The sequence below is a fragment of the Tachypleus tridentatus genome, chromosome 11 (assembly GCF_004210375.1).
Source record: "Tachypleus tridentatus isolate NWPU-2018 chromosome 11, ASM421037v1, whole genome shotgun sequence".
NCBI lineage: Eukaryota > Metazoa > Arthropoda > Merostomata > Xiphosura > Limulidae > Tachypleus > Tachypleus tridentatus.
This window is the reverse complement of record NC_134835.1, coordinates 83,945,814-83,961,702: the sequence shown is the minus strand read 5'-3', so window position 1 is coordinate 83,961,702 and position 15,889 is coordinate 83,945,814. Positions and strand designations below refer to the sequence as shown.

Below are 15,889 nucleotides of genomic sequence, written 5' to 3'. Positions count from 1 at the left end.
AAAGAAGTTGGGTAAAGGTCCCTAGCAACGGGGGTAAGCTCATATTGAAATGTCCCTAGCAACGGGGATAAGCTCTTAGGGAAATTTCTTTAGCAACTGGGGTAACCAGTGGGGGAAATGTCCCTAGCAATGGGTGGTAAGCAGTGGGGGAAATGTCCCTAGCAACGGGGGTAACTACTGGGGGAATTGTCCCTAGCAATGGTGCTAATCAGTGTAGGAAATGTCTCTAGCAACGGGTGGTAAGAAGTGGGGGAAATGTCCCTAGCAACGGTGGAAAGAACTGCGGTAAATGTACCTAGTAACGGGGGAAATAAGTGGGGTAAAGATCCCTAGCAATCGGGGTAATCAGAATCGGAAATGTCCCTAGCAGGGGGTAAGAGTGTAGGAAATGTCTCTAGTAACTGGGGTAAGCAGTGCAAGAAATGTCCCCAGAAACGGGGGTAAGCACTTAAGAAATGTCCTTAGCAACGAGGGTAAACAGGTTGGGAAATGTCTCTAGAAACGGGGGGTAAGCAGGGGGAAAGGTTTCTAGCAACGAGTGGTAAGCAGTGGGAGAAATGTCCATAGCAATGGGTGGTAAGAAGTGGGGGAAATGTCCCTATCAACGGTGATAATAATTGGGGGAAATGTACCTAGTAACCGGGGAAAGAAGTGGGGTAAAGGTCCCTAGCAACGGGGGTAAGCTCATAGGGAAATGTCCCTAGCAACGGGGTTAAGCTCTTAGGGAAATGTCTTTAGCACCTGGGGTAAACAGTGGGGTAACTTTCCATAGCAATGGTGGTAAACAGTGTAGGAAATGTCCCTAGCAACGGGGAATAAACACAGAGGAAATGCCCTTAGTAACAAGGGTAAGCAGTGGGGGAAATGTCCCTAGCAACAGGGGTAAGCTAATAGGGAAATATCCCTAGCAACGGGGGTAAGCTCTTAGGGAAATGTCCTTAGCAACTGGGGTAAACAGTGGGGGAAATGTCCCTAGCAACGGGTGTAAGCAGTTGTGGAACTTTCCATAGCAATGGTGGTAAACAGTGTAGAAAATTTCCCTAGCAATGGTTTAAGAAGTGTGGGAAATGTTCCTAGGAATGGGGGTAATCAGAATCGGAAATGTCTTTAGCAGGGGGGGTAAGGAGTGTAGGAAATGTCTCTAGTAACTGGGGTAAGAAGTGCCAGAAATGTTCCCAGCAACAGGGGTAAGCACTTGGGAAATGTCCTTAGCAACGGGGGTAAGCAGTTGGGAAAATGTCCCTAGCAACCGGGTGTATTGAGTCGTTGAATTTGCTTCTCAACGGGGGTAAACAGTGAAGGAAATGTCCCTAGCAACGGGGGAAATTAGTACGGAAAATGTTCTAGCAACGGCGGTAAGCTCATAGGGAAATGTCCCTAGCAATGGGGTTTAGCTCTTAGGGAAATGTCTTTAGCAACTGGGGTAAACAGTGGGGGAAATGTCCCTAGCAACGGGGGTAACTACTGGGGGAATTGTCCCTAGCAATGGTGGTAGTGTAGGAAATGTCCCTAGCAACGGGTGGTAAGAAGTAGGGGAAATGTCCCTAGCAACGGTGGTAGGAACTGGTGGAAATGTACCTAGTAACGGGGGAGAGAAGTGGGATAAAAGTCCCTAGCAACGGGGTAAGATCTTTGGATAATGTCCTTTACAACTGGGGTAAACAGTGCAGGAAATGTCCCTAGCAACGGGTGGTAAGCAGTTGGGGAAATGTCCCTAGTAACGGGGATAATCACTTTGGGAAATGTCCCTAGCAATGGGAGGGAAGCAGTGGGGGAAATATCCCTAGCAACGGAGGTAACTACTGGGGAAATTGTCCATAGCAATGGTGGTTATCAGTTTAGGAAATGTCCCTAGCAACGGGTGGTAAGCAGTAGGGTTAATTTCCCTAGCAACGGGGTAAACAGGTTTCGAAATGTCTCTAGAAACTGGGGTAAGCATGGGAAAAGGTCCCTAGCAACGGGTGGTAAGCAGAGGGGGAAATGTTTCTAGCACGGGGGTAAGGAGTATAGGAAATGTCTCTAGTAACCGGGTTAAGCAGTGTAAGAAATGTCCCCTGCAACGGGGGTAAGCACTTAGGAAATGTTTTAGGAACTGGGGTTTTCAGTGGGGAGAATGTCTCTAGCAACCGGGTGTATTCAGTCGGGGAATGTGCCTCTCAACGGTGGTAAACAGTGAAGGAAATGTCCCTAACAAGGGGGGAAGTAGAAGGGAAAATGTCCCTACAAATGGGGTAAGCAATGGGGGAAAAATCCCTAAGTACTGGTGTAAGCAGTGGGGAAAAATCCCTAAGAACTGGTGTAAGCAGTGGGAGAAAAATCCCTAAGAACTGGTGTAAGCAGTGTCCAAAATGTCCATAGCAACTGGGGTAAGCAGTAGGGGAAATGTCCTTAGCAAAAATAGTAAGCAGTGGAGGAAATGTCCCTAGCACTGGTGGTAAACAGTGTTGGAAATGTCCATAGCAATGGGTGGTAAGAAGTGGGGAAATGTCCCTATCAACGGTGGTAATAACTGGGGGAAATGTACCTAGTAACCGGGGAAAGAAGTGGGGTAAAGGTCCCTAGCAACGGGGGTAAGCTCATAGGGAAATGTCCCTAGCAACGGGGATAAGCTCTTAGGGAAATTTCTTTAGCAACTGGGGTAACCAGTGGGGGAAATGTCCCTTGCAATGGGTGGTAAGCAGTGGGGAAATGTCCCTAGCAACGGGGAATAAACACAGAGGAAATGTCCTTAGTAACAAGGGTAAGCAGTGGGGGAAATTTCCCTAGCAACAGGGGTAAGCTAATAGGGAAATGGGGATCCCTAGCAACGGGGTAAGCTCTTAGGGAAATGTCCTTAGCAACTGGGGTAAACAGTGGGGGAAATGTCCCTAGCAACGGGTGTAAGCAATTGTGGAACTTTCCATAGCAATGGTGGTAAACAGTGTAGAAAATTTCCCTAGCAATGGTTTAAGAAGTGTGGGAAATGTTCCTAGGAATGGGGGTAATCAGAATCGGAAATGTCCCTAGCAGGGGGGTAAGGAGTGTAGGAAATGTCTCTAGTAACTGGGGTAAGCAGTGCCAGAAATGTACCCAGAAACAGGGTAAAACACTTAAGAAAATGTCCCAGCAACGGGGTAAACAGGTTGGAAATGTCCCTAGAAACGGGGGGGGGGCTGGGGAAAAGCGGGGTAATTTTTTTAGCAACATGGGGAAATGTCCCTAGCAACGGTGGTAAGCAGGGGAAATGTCCCTAGCAACGAGTGGTAAGCAGTGGGGAAATGTCCCTAGCAATGGGGGTAACTACTAGGGGAAATGTCCCTAGCAATGGTGGTAAACAGTGTAGGAAATGTCCCTAGCAACGGGTGGTAAGAAGTGGGGGAAATGTCCCTAGCAACTGTTGTAAGAACTGGGGGAAATGTACCTAGTAACGGGGGAAAGAAGTGGGGTAAAGGTCCCTAGCAACGGGGTAAGCTCTTTGGGAAATATCATTAGCAACTGTGGTAAACAGTGGGGTAAATGTCCCTAGCAATGGATGGTAAGCAGTGGGGAAAATGTCCCTAGCAACGGGGGTAACCACTGGGAGAAAAGTCCCTACTAATGGGGGTAATTACTGGGGGAAAGTCCCTAGTAACGGGGGTTATCACTGGGAGAAATGTCCCTAGCAACAGGGGTAAGCAGTGGGAAAATGTCCCTAGCAACGGGGGTAAGGAGTGTCGGATATGTCCCTAGCAACAGGGGTAAAGAGTGGGGGAAATGTCCCTAGCAACGGTGGTAAGAACTGGGGGAAATGTACCTAGTAACCGGGGAAAGATGTGGGGTAATGGTCCCTAGCAACGGCGGTAAGCTCATAGGGAAATGTCCCTAGCAACGGGGTTTAGCTCTTAGGGAAATGTCTTTAGCAACTGGGGTAAACAGTGGGGGAAATGTCCCTAGCAACGGGGGTAACTTCTGGGGGAATTGTCCCTAGCAATGGTGGTAGTGTAGGAAATGTCCCTAGCAACGGGTGGTAAGAAGTAGGGGAAATGTCCCTAGCAACGGTGTAAGGAACTGGTGGAAATGTACCTAGTAACGGGGGAGAGAAGTGGGATAAACGTCCCTAGCAACGGGGTAAGATCTTTGGTTAATGTCCTTTACAACTGGGGTAAACAGTGCAGGAAATGGCCCTAGCAACGGGTTGTAAGCAGTTGGGGAAATGTCCCTAGCAATGGGAGGGAAGCAGTGGAGGAAATATCCCTAGCAACGGGGGTAACTACTGGGGGAATTGTCAATAGCAATGGTGGTTATCAGTTTAGGAAATGTCCCTAGCAACGGGTGGTAAGGAGTGGGGGAAATGTCCCTAGCAACGGGGGTAAGCTCTTGGGGAAATGTTCTTAGGAACTGGGGTAAACAGTGGGGGAAATGTCCCTAGCAACAGGTGGTAAGAAGTGGGGAAATGTCCCTAGCAACGGTGGTAATCACTGGGTGAAATGTCCCGAGCAATGGGGTAAACACTAGGGGAAATGTCCCTAGCAACCGGGGTAATCAGAATCGGAAATGTCCCTAGCAGGGGGGGTAAGGAGTGTAGGAAATGTCTCTAGTAACTGGGGTAAGCAGTGCCAGAAATGTCCCCATAAACGGGGTTAGCACTTAAGTAATGTCTCTAGAAACGGGGGGTAAACAGGGTGAAAGGTTTCTAGCAACGAGTGGTAAGCAGTGGGGAAATGTCCCTAGCAATGGGGGTAACTACTAGGGGAAAGGTCCCTAGCAATGGTGGTAAACAGTGTAGGAAATGTCCCTTGCAACGGGTGGTAAGAAGTGGTGGAAATGTCCCTAGCATCAGGTTGTAAGAACTGGGGGAAATGTACCTAGTAACGGGGGAAAGAAGTGGGGTAAAGGTCCCTAGCAACGGGGGTAAGCTCTTTGGGAAATGTCTTAGCAACTGAGGTAAACAGTGGGGTAAATGTCCCTAGCAATGGATGGTATGCAGTGGGGAAAATGTCCCTAGCAACGGGGGTAACCACTGGGGGAAAAGTCCCTACTAATGGTGGTAATCACTGGGGGAAATGTCTATAGCAATGGGAGGGAAGCAATAGGGGAAATATCCCTAGCAACAGGGGTAAGCAGTGGGGAAAATGTTTCTAGCAATGGGGGTAAGGAGTGTCGGATATTTCCCTAGCAAATGGGGTAAGCAGTGTCCGAAATGTCCCTAGCAACGGGGGTAAACAGTGGGGGAAATGTCCCTAGCAACGGTGGTAAGAACTGGCGGAAATGTACCTAGTAACCGGGGAAAGAAGTGGGGTAATGGTCCCTAGCAACGGCGGTAAGCTCATAGGGAAATGTCCCTAGCTACTGGGTTTAGCTCTTAGGGAAATGTCTTTAGCAACTGGGGTAAACAGTGGGGGAAATGTCCCTAGCAAAGGGGGTAACTACTGGGGAAATTGTCCCTAGCAATGATGGTAGTGTAGGAAATGTCCCTAGCAACGGTGGAAGGAACTGGTGGAAATGTACCTAGTAACTAGGGAGAGAAGTGGGATAGAAGTCCCTAGCAAAGGGGTAAGGTCTTTGGTTAATGTCCTTTACAACTGGGGTAAACAGTGCAGGAAATGTCCCTTACAACGGGTGGTAAGCAGTTGGGGAAATGTCCCTAGCAATGGGGGTAACCACTGGGGGAAAAGTCCCTAGTAACGGGGATAATCACTGGGGGAAATGTCCCTAGCAATGGGAGGTAAGCAGTGGGGTAAATATCCCTAGCAACGGGGGTAACTACTGGGGGAATTGTCCATAGCAATTTTGGTTATCAGTTTAGGAAATGTTCCTAGCAACGGGTGGTAAAGAGTGGGGGAAATGTTTCTAGCACGGTGGTAAGGAGTATAGGAAATGTCTCTAGTAACCGGGGTAAGCAGTGTAAGAAATGTCCCCTGCAATGGGGGTAAGCACTTGGGAAATGTTTTAGGAACTGGGGTTTTCAGTGGGGAGAATGTCTCTAGCAACCGGGTGTATTCAGTCGGGGAATGTGCCTCTCAACGGTGGTAAACAGTGAAGGAAATGTCCCTAACAAGGGGGAAAGTAGAAGGGAAAATGTCCCTAGCAATGGGGTAAGCAGTGGGGGAAAAATCCCTAAGAACTGGTGTAAGCAGTGTCCAAAATGTCCCTAGCAACTGGGGTAAGCAGTAGGGGAAATGTCCTTAGCTAAAAGGGTAAGCAGTAGGGGAAATGTCCCTAGCACTGGTGGTAAACAGTGTTGGAAATGTCCATATCAATGGGTGTTAAGAAGTGGGGGAAATGTCCCTATCAACGGTGGTAATAACTGGGGGAAATGTACCTAGTAACCAGGGAAAGAAGTGGGGTAAAGGTCCCTCGCAACAGGGGTAAGCTCATAGGGAAATGTCCCTAGCAACGGGGATAAGCTCTTAGGGAAATGTCTTTAGCAACTGGGGTAAACAGTGGGGGAAATGTCCCTAGCAATGGGTGGTAAGCAGTGGGGGAATTGTCCCTAGCAATAGTGGTAATCAGTGTAGGAAATGTCCCTAGCAACGGGTGATAAGAAGTGGGGGAAATGTCCCTAGCAACGGTGGAAAGAACTGCGGTAAATGTACCTAGTAACGGGGGAAATAATTGGGGTAAAGGTCCCTAGCAACAGGGGTAAGCTAATAGGGAAATACCCCTAGCAATGGGGGTAAGCTCTTAGGGAAATGTCCCTAGCAACTGGGGTAAACAGTGGGGGAAATGTCCCTAGCAACCGGGGTAATCACAATCGGAAATGTTCCTAGCAGGGGGGTAAGGAGTGTAGGAAATGTCTCTAGTAACTGGGGTAAGCAGTGCCAGAAATGTCCCCAGAAACGGGAGTAAGCACTTAAGAAATGTTTTTAGCAACGAGGGTAAACAGGTTGGGAAATGTCTCTAGAAACGGGGGGTAAGCAGGGGGAAAGGTCCCTAGCAACGAGTGGTAAGCAGTGGGGGAAATGTCCATAGCAATGGGTGGTAAGAAGTGGGGGAAATGTCCCTATCAACGGTGGTAATAACTGGGGGAAATGTACCTAGTAACCGGGGAAAGAAGTGGGGTAAAGGTCCCTAGCAACAGGGGTAAGCTCATAGGGAAATGTCCCTAGCAACGGGGTTAAGCTCTTAGGGAAATGTCTTTAGCAACTGGGGTAAACAATGGGGGAACTTTCCATAGCAATGGTGGTAAACAGTGTAGGAAATGTCTTTAGCCATGGGTTGTAAGAAGTGGGGGAAATGTACCTAGTAACGGGGGAAAGAAGTGGGGTAAAGGCCCCTAGCAACGGGGTAAGCTCTTAGGGAAATGTCCTTAGGAACTGGGGTAAACAGTGGGGGAAATGTCCCTAACAACGGTGGTAAGAACTAGGGGAAATGTACCTAGTAAAAGAAGAAAAAAGTAAGGGAAAGGACCCTAGCAACGGGGGTACGCTCTTGGGGAAATGTCTTTAGCAACTGGGGTTAACAGTGGGGGAAATGTCTTTACCAACGGGTGGTAAGCAGTGGGGAAAAAGTCCATAGTGACGAGGTAATCACTGGGTGAAATGTCCCTAGCAATGGGAGGGAAGCAGTGAGAAAATGTCCCTAGCAATGGGGTAAACACTAGGGGAAATGACCTTAGCAACCGGGGTAATCAGAATCGGAAATGTCACTAGCAGGGGGGTAAGGAGTGTAGGAAATGTCTCTAGTAACTGGGGTAAGCAGTGCCAGAAATGTCCCCAGAAACGGGGGTAAGCACTTAAGAAATGTCCCTAGCAACGAGGGTAAACAGGTTGGGAAATGTCTCTAGAAACGGGGGGTAAGCAGGGGGAAAGATCCCTAGCAACGAGTGGTAAGCAGTGGGGGAAATGTCTTTAGCAATGGGTCATAAGAAGTGGGGTAAATGTCCCTAGCAACGGTGGAATGAACTGGGGTAAATGTACCTAGTAACGGGGGAAATAAGTGGGGTAAAGGACTTTAGCAACAGGGGTAAGCTCATAGGGAAATATCCCTAGCAATGGGGGTAAGCTCTTAGGGAAATGTCCCTAGCAACGGGTGGTAAGCAGTAGGGGAAATGTCCCTAGCAATGGGGGTAACTACTAGGGGAAAAGTCCCTAGCAATGGTGGTAAACAGTGTAGGAAATGTCCCTTGCAACGGGTGGTAAGAAGTGGGGGAAATGTCCCTAGCATCAGGTTGTAAGAAGTGGGGAAATGTGCCTAGCAACGGGTGGTAAGAAGTGGTGGAAGTGCTAGTCTTGAGTTTTATTTCTTTGTTATGTCTACACGTCTAAATGTTAAATGAGAATCTCTTTTTTATAGAATTGTAAGGAAAGTGAAATCACAATATAACTAGTTGTAATTTGCTAGAAAAAAGTAGTTTGAAGTTCCTGGATTGGGTCTTCAGTAACATAATTATGAAATGTCTGTTTCTTTTGCCAAGAAAGTGATCAGTTTAAAACAGTTTGCTGGAAGAAACTTGTTTCTATCTATGTTTCAGCTTAGATAACTTCTTTTGTTACAAACAAACTGGATTAACATCCTTGTGTCTACAAACTGATAATTTTGGTGGTTTCTGTATGAGTCAGTCTGCAAAACTTACTAAATTCTGTAGCAATACTGAAAATGAAAGTTAAACACGAAAAAACTATTGATCCATGTTTAAGAACTTGTTTTACACTCGACAAATTTATTTTTAGTTGCTTGCATTCATCAGTGATTTGATTCCAGATTATGATATTACTCTTTATCATGCTAATACTTACATTGACTTTTCATGTGAAACAAGCCATTTTATTTTGATCTTTAATTTTTACTTTTAAATATTTGCTAGAACATGTCTTTATAAATAATAGTTATAGGCAGTGGACCAGTCATTTTTGTAACTATCTATGGTAAACTTAATGATTAATGTTATGAAGTATTTTCTTTAGTTAAAACTTGGATATTCTTCACAAGTATGAAATATAAAACATTGCCTGAGGAAGTATCTCAAGTCTTAATTAGTTACATCATTCCTGTTTCACTATGACGTAATTTTTGTGTCACTTTGTTGATGTGATAAAGAGATCATCATATCAAAGTAGTGAAATATAAAATTATAGCAGTCTGATGAGCAACGTTACAGTAATTACTCAACCATGAAGTTATAGTAAATGTTTACTCTCATAGTTTACAGTCTGTACAAAGTGACCTGTATTGGCTGTATTTGTGTAAACTAGTATTTTGTAAAATAGTCACAACTGAGTTATAAGTTATAAAAAGTTCTTAAATTTGATTTATCTTAAAATACAGAACAGTAAATAAAGAAGTAGAGTAAACAATAATATTTTCTAGTTTTGAACTTTTTTACTCATTTGGGGCTTGACTTAGTACTGAATATCAAGTCTCATAAAATTTTACAGTAAGATGTGAAACAAAATATTTTAAATTTAGCATGTGTACATTTCACAATAACAAAAAATCATAAATTACTATATCAGTACCTTAGAATTGCACTATAATTTATAAAACTGTAACTTAGCTCTGTTTGAGTCATATTCAAAAGTAAGTGTACATAAGCAAGTGCTTCCAAAAATGTCAAGAGCTAGGTAGGGGCACTGAGACTAATTCAGTAAATGCAGCAAGCAGAAAAGATGGGAGATTCAATTTTCCATATTATAACTTCTCAACATCAGTAATTTGAGCTATTTGAGCTTCTAACTTATAAGAAACTATAGTCTTTGGTATTTGGACATCACAAACTCTTATTTGAGCACATTATAAAATGCATAAAAACTGATATTTAGAAATTGTTTTTTTTTTTTTAATATTTACTTTTAAATTAAAAATTTAACTAATATACAATACTAAAATTTGAATTATAATTTCCAATTTAAAACCAAACTAATTTGTTTTGAATTTCCAGCAAAGCTTTACGAGGGCTATCTGTGCTAGACTTCCCTAATTTAGTAATGTGAGACTAGAGGGAAGGCAGTTAGTCATCACCACTCACCACCAACTCTTGGGCTTCTCATTTACCAGTGAATGGTGGAATTGAGCATCACATTTAACACCCCCACAGTTCAAAGGGCCAGCATGTTTGTTGTGACGAGGATTCAATCCCTTAACCCACGGGTTACGAGTTGAGTGCCTTAACCACCTGATTTGAAATTAGTGTTTTGAAGAAAATGTTTAATGAAAAATTTTGTGGTAAGTAAATTATTCTTATCCAGCTTTCATCATTGAGTGATAGAAATTGAAATGAATGTTATGATATTATGCCATTCAGTAGACATGTGGTATCAGAATGTGTATTTTCACCACCTCAATTTCAAACTTCCAAAAGGAGTATGTAAAGTATGTTTTTTTTTATGTAACCATTTTTAAATAATACAAAATCATAAGTTATTTTATCCATACTATAAAATTCCATTGTATTAATCATTTTTATTAAGTACACTGTATCTGGTCTAAAAACAAAATCTTTTGAACATCACCCTTTCTTCATAAACTATAACAACAACAACAAAAAGACAAGTTTACTTGTGAATACACTGTGCAAAGCCTGAGAAATTGTGCAGGAGGAACTGTGAACTTTTGACTGGTTATGCTGATTTCTCCAAGCCAGTTCCCTTGGCTGTGGTTTTGCTAGATAGTAGATAAAGGGATAGTTGGAATCTCCTTAATCCATTCATGCATGTCACTAATCAGATGAGGAGACATTTGGCTAATCATTGAAATTAAATTTTCTTGTAACCATGGTTTATTCTCTTTAGAAAGCACACTAGTTGAGCCAGCACTCAGTTTATTAAACTAAGCCTCAGATTGACATTAATGTGTGGTATTCAAGTACAGTAATGCCTGTCACACAGTTATAAGTAGCTGCAAAATACAAATCCCTAAATGTTTTGCACAGAATTGTTTCAAACATGAACAATAAGAAATCCCACCTAATATCATTGTGCAATCACCAAAATAATCATTACTCAAACATTAAAACTAAGTCTCCATCCAACTATTGTCTTATAGGTTTCTTAGGACTACAACAGGCTCATGGAGAATTGAACAATAAGATGTGTAGATAGAGATGAAATCAATAACTTTAATACATATTCCACACTGTTAATTCTAACTCTGAACCTTGTGCACTGTACTACAGTCCATTTCATAGTAAGGAAGTACTAATTATTGTAATGATGTAAAATAGTCTCACTTCAGGATGACATGACAATAAAAATACAAGTGTTACAGCACAATAGATACAGCTTATAACGTTTGCCTATAATAAAAGATCAGTATTCATATAAGACTTGCATCTGATTTACATAGATACTTTAACTCCATTTAAAAAAGTATGTAACAACAGAAAATGTAACATACTAAATAAAATAAGCAAAAAGATTAAAAAATGTTTAGTGTAAAAACTATGAATCAAAACCAATTTATGAAAAATACAATTAAAATTTATCATACATCTGGAATGGCTGCTGCAGACCTACTACATGCAGTGAAATATTAAACTACTTATGTACGACCAAACTGCTCCCAAAAATAATTTTCTGATCATGACTTCATCAGTAACTAAAACAGTAACAACCACTATTTGTGTGAACCTCAATAGACACAATTACAATGTTAATCATAAACTGGATTCTTTTTATAAATCTTTAAATCATTATGATGTACAAGCACACAGAAATGAACTGAAAACTGCTGAGAATGATATATATGATATTGATGACATAACTTTGTTGAGGACCAGTATTTTGTAGAATACAATCACATTTCAGTTGTAATACAGTACACTTTATGTATATTTATATATATACATTTTATTATTATTACTCTCTACAAATAAATCTTGAAATATCAATTACTTATCATAGAGCACAGAACATTAAGTAAAGAAATACAGAAAAACAATGATGTTTCCTTCTCAATGAATGTGTACTTACTTTCCACAGTCTGCTAAGCCTTGTCACATTTTACAACTGAAGTATGTAAAATATTTTTCTTGTTTTATATACACATATTGATATAAAGAACATCATAGGTTATATTTAAGCACCACAGATTTCTAGTGTAATTAATAATTCTTATTAATAAAATGTATTTATGTCTAAAAATATTTTTAAACATCATTCATCTCACCTTTCCTTGTGAGTCTACAACAACAAAAAAATGGATCTACCCATGAAGACACTTTTCAAACCTAAAATACCATGTAGGTAAAAATTCTGAGCTTTCAATTGGTTATAAACATTTCATAGAACAAAGTAAGAATGTGTAAACAATCATTTCCAAAAACCAAAGAAATAGACAGAATTAACTTTTTGATTTTCTAAATATAGTAATATTTCAGAAAATAGATAAGAAAGGAGATTTTTTTATTTTATATTCTAGCTTGTCAAAATTTGTTAATTTAAATTTCTATTTGTGAAAAAGTATAAACTTTGCCTTTGGACATCAGAAATACAATTTAAATAAAGAAGCATGTAGTATAGTATATGACAAACAAAATTTGATATTTAGGAATTTGTTTTAATATTTATTTTTAAATTAATTAATTATTGTGTACTATTACATTTGAATTACATGCTACTACATATATTCATAAAATAATGGTACAATAAAATTTTGAATGTAAATCTACAAATGTGATAACATCCCCTGACCCCTACACATAGTAATAGGGTTAAGAAGGTGTAGAATGAAACAAATACAAACACTAGTATAAAATGATAAATAACATTCAAGCCACCAGAAGCAATACTTGAAGATTATATATGCTATTACACTGTTGTAACATGGATAGTGAAAGCACTGTCTTCATATACTGTATGGTTTATGGAAAACATGCATGAAAGAGTGGTGTGCTTTGGACATGAAAGCTTTCTAATTGCATCTTTTGCAAGGGCAATAATGCTGCAGACATACAAAATTTGGTTTTGGTAAATAACAACAAAATCATGTCAACAATAAAGAAGGGTACATAATAGCAGTAACTTGGTTGTTCAACATCATAATACTCTTGTATTAATGCACCACATATAGGTGTGTGAATTTCTACACATTGCATGTGGCATTTAGAGCATAATGAAAGCTGATCACTAAATTGTTACTGACTAGTCATAGCGTATCATTAGTTGAAATATATCATGCAGACTCTCTCTTCAGTGTTACACAAAGAGGGATATCTATGAATGGGTTAACATTCAAAGAGTCATATCCATTGTTTCATGAAATAGTTGTATTGTACTTTATACTTCCTTCTATATGTGAAACTTTATTGTTGTAAGATGTAGAAGCTACTTCTCTGAATACTTGTAATCTGATTTGATGAGTGATCAACGAAAGAGAGGGAATGGATATGGTCAGATTTATATGATTGCTAGCAGCAGTGCTTGTGGAACTTGTACATGCTTGGAGCATGATTTAGTTGTATTTTTTTTAAATTAAAGTTTGATGAAGGTAAGCTATATTGCCCACGTTAAGCAAGAATAAATTTGTGTCTAAGAGAAATAATCTCAGGTTAAAAGAACAATGGAAAACATCCAAGAATCATTATAAATTTGTACTGGCACATCTGTCTCAAGTAATGTAGTACTAATACTAAGAGTCATATATTAGTTATTTACCTTTTTCTAAATTTGAATCAGGAACAGCAAGATACTTGTACCATATTTTCTATTCCTTTTCTTTGTCATGTAGAAAATTAAATTTGATAACAGTCTGTTAGCTAAGATGTTATCATTTTTATGATATGCATAATTTATAGTGTACATTCGGGTAGTTTTGATTAGTATGTAGCTTACCTAGTTGCAGCCAACAGTATGTAATATTCCACAGTTTTGAAATATATATGGATGAGTGCAAAGTGAATTGTTTTAATTTGACTGTATACACAATGTGTAGTTATTCTAAATTTACTGTATACATAACAACCACTTATATACCTTTTCATAACTTGTAATGACTACATACACTACTGTGTACAGTATTTTGCTCGTGATTATGTCGTTCAGACTGCATAACTTTAAAAATAAAATTCCAAGACAGACATGTATGTAGTTTAAAATTTAAAATCAACTGTATTATGGTTATCTATTTATTTTCATTTACCTATACACAAACAAATTGTGTGTAAAACGTTCATCAGATATTTACAACAATGTTATAACAATAACTTGACACACATAAATGTACAGTTATAGTAATATTGTCTTACGTGACATATTTTAAACTTGAAGTGACCTAAACAAATCATCTTATTTAAGTTATAATGAACATAAAAATTTTAACACATACATAAACTCTTAACTTTAGGTTTAAGTTAGTTTTATTTCTGTTTAACATTGTTTTGACCAGAATTGTATGTTTTTACTAAATAGGTTTGCCATACATTTTTATGTAGAATGAGCAGGCTTGATAAATGGTGACCTTCAAGTCATTTGTTAAAAATGGTATGGGGTATTATCCATATTAATATTTAGAACTCTGTTGTTTCTTGTGAGTGTGTTTAACTGTTGGTTGTTGTGGAGGAGTGAATTTGAACTTGAGTACGAAAGCAAAACAGGTTATTGCTGTATCCCAGATGTAAGAAATAGTGTGTTATAATGAACTTTACAAAATTATACTGTTTACTAAGATTGTTGGAGTTTTAATATTTTCTTACAAAACAGTAAGAGTGCTACTATATTTTTCTTTGAAATGTTTCCAGGGTCTTTTGCCTATAATGCTGTACTGGTATCTCTCACTTTCTTAATATTTTCTTTAAATGTTGCCTGTGATAATGTTTTTGTTTGCTATTCTTTTTATTATATTTATATTGTTTTAATAATTTCACATTGTGCTTTTGCTGTTTTTTTACCTCATGAATTGTTTGTACTGTCTTACTGTATGGGTATTGTAGTTCGTAATTTAGTCTACATATTGCTTGCTGCACATGAAGAAGTGCCTACTTCAAGTGTTTCTATTTAAGAACTTTATAAAGATTTATACTGAATACTATTCTGTTTTTTCTCAAAGGTAATTTTTATAGGAACATTAAATGAATAGCAGTAAAACTTGTTAAACAGTTAACTTTCTTATAATTCTATATTTAACTGGAAAAGAAAAACTTGTGCAAATTTTACATGACTTGAATCTTGATTGCACAGGAATTAGTTAAAATGTTAAATAAAAATTGGGACAAAATTGAGATTTTTGTTCAGAACAAGATTTAGTGTGAACAAAACTGTATTTTTCTTCTTTACAGAACTATAAGATTTTAAGCCTTTTTCACTGTGTGAATGGCCTTCAAGTTCAACTTTCCAGCTCCTTGTCGTTATGTCAGTGAGGCTGAACAAGATTAATGTGAAGAAACCTGTGAAGGAAGAATCTGTCCATCAGAAGGAAAAGTACCAATAAACATAAACAGTGGAGGTGAAACTATGGGGGTAGAGGTGTCAGTCACTCCACAGCACGTACACGTTTGTCCATTTCCTTTTTTTTTGAAACATTAAATTTCTTGAAGTGAGCTAAACATACATAGTGAAGCTCCTACAGTAACATCTGGAGGACATTATAAAGGCAGGGGATCAATAAAATGGGGTCTTACTTTTTAAGCAATCTGATGCAAAATCGTTTATGAGGGAGTGGTTACAGAAGGCTTTGGATTTCCTCTACTCCATATGGGTTGATCGATGTAGATCTCTTATTCTTTTCAGTCAGTCTTACAAACCCTTTTAAAATGTAAAATTGAACAGCAGTTTTTTTGTATATCAACATTTAGTATGTGTATATGTGTCAATTATTTTTAAAGCTGACATTTGTATTTCCAAGCTCACAGCAGGCAAGGTCTAATTATGGACAGTGTTTTATAATGGGGAAAAAGAGCACTTTTGGAGCATAAGAGGAGAAAGACAGGTACATTAGTTCACCCATCCACATCCATTGTTTGTGTTATTGAGCTCCTATTAAAAACGAAACTATCAAA

General features: G+C 39.5%; 1 long non-coding RNA gene across 1 annotated transcript; it reads left to right on the top strand.

Moving 5' to 3' along the window:
- Positions 1–9,843: 9,843 nt before the first annotated feature.
- Positions 9,844–15,889, top strand: LOC143232638 (uncharacterized). Its single transcript, XR_013017639.1, has 2 exons — positions 9,844–10,122; positions 15,170–15,889. It is a non-coding gene; the product is annotated as an uncharacterized LOC143232638 (long non-coding RNA).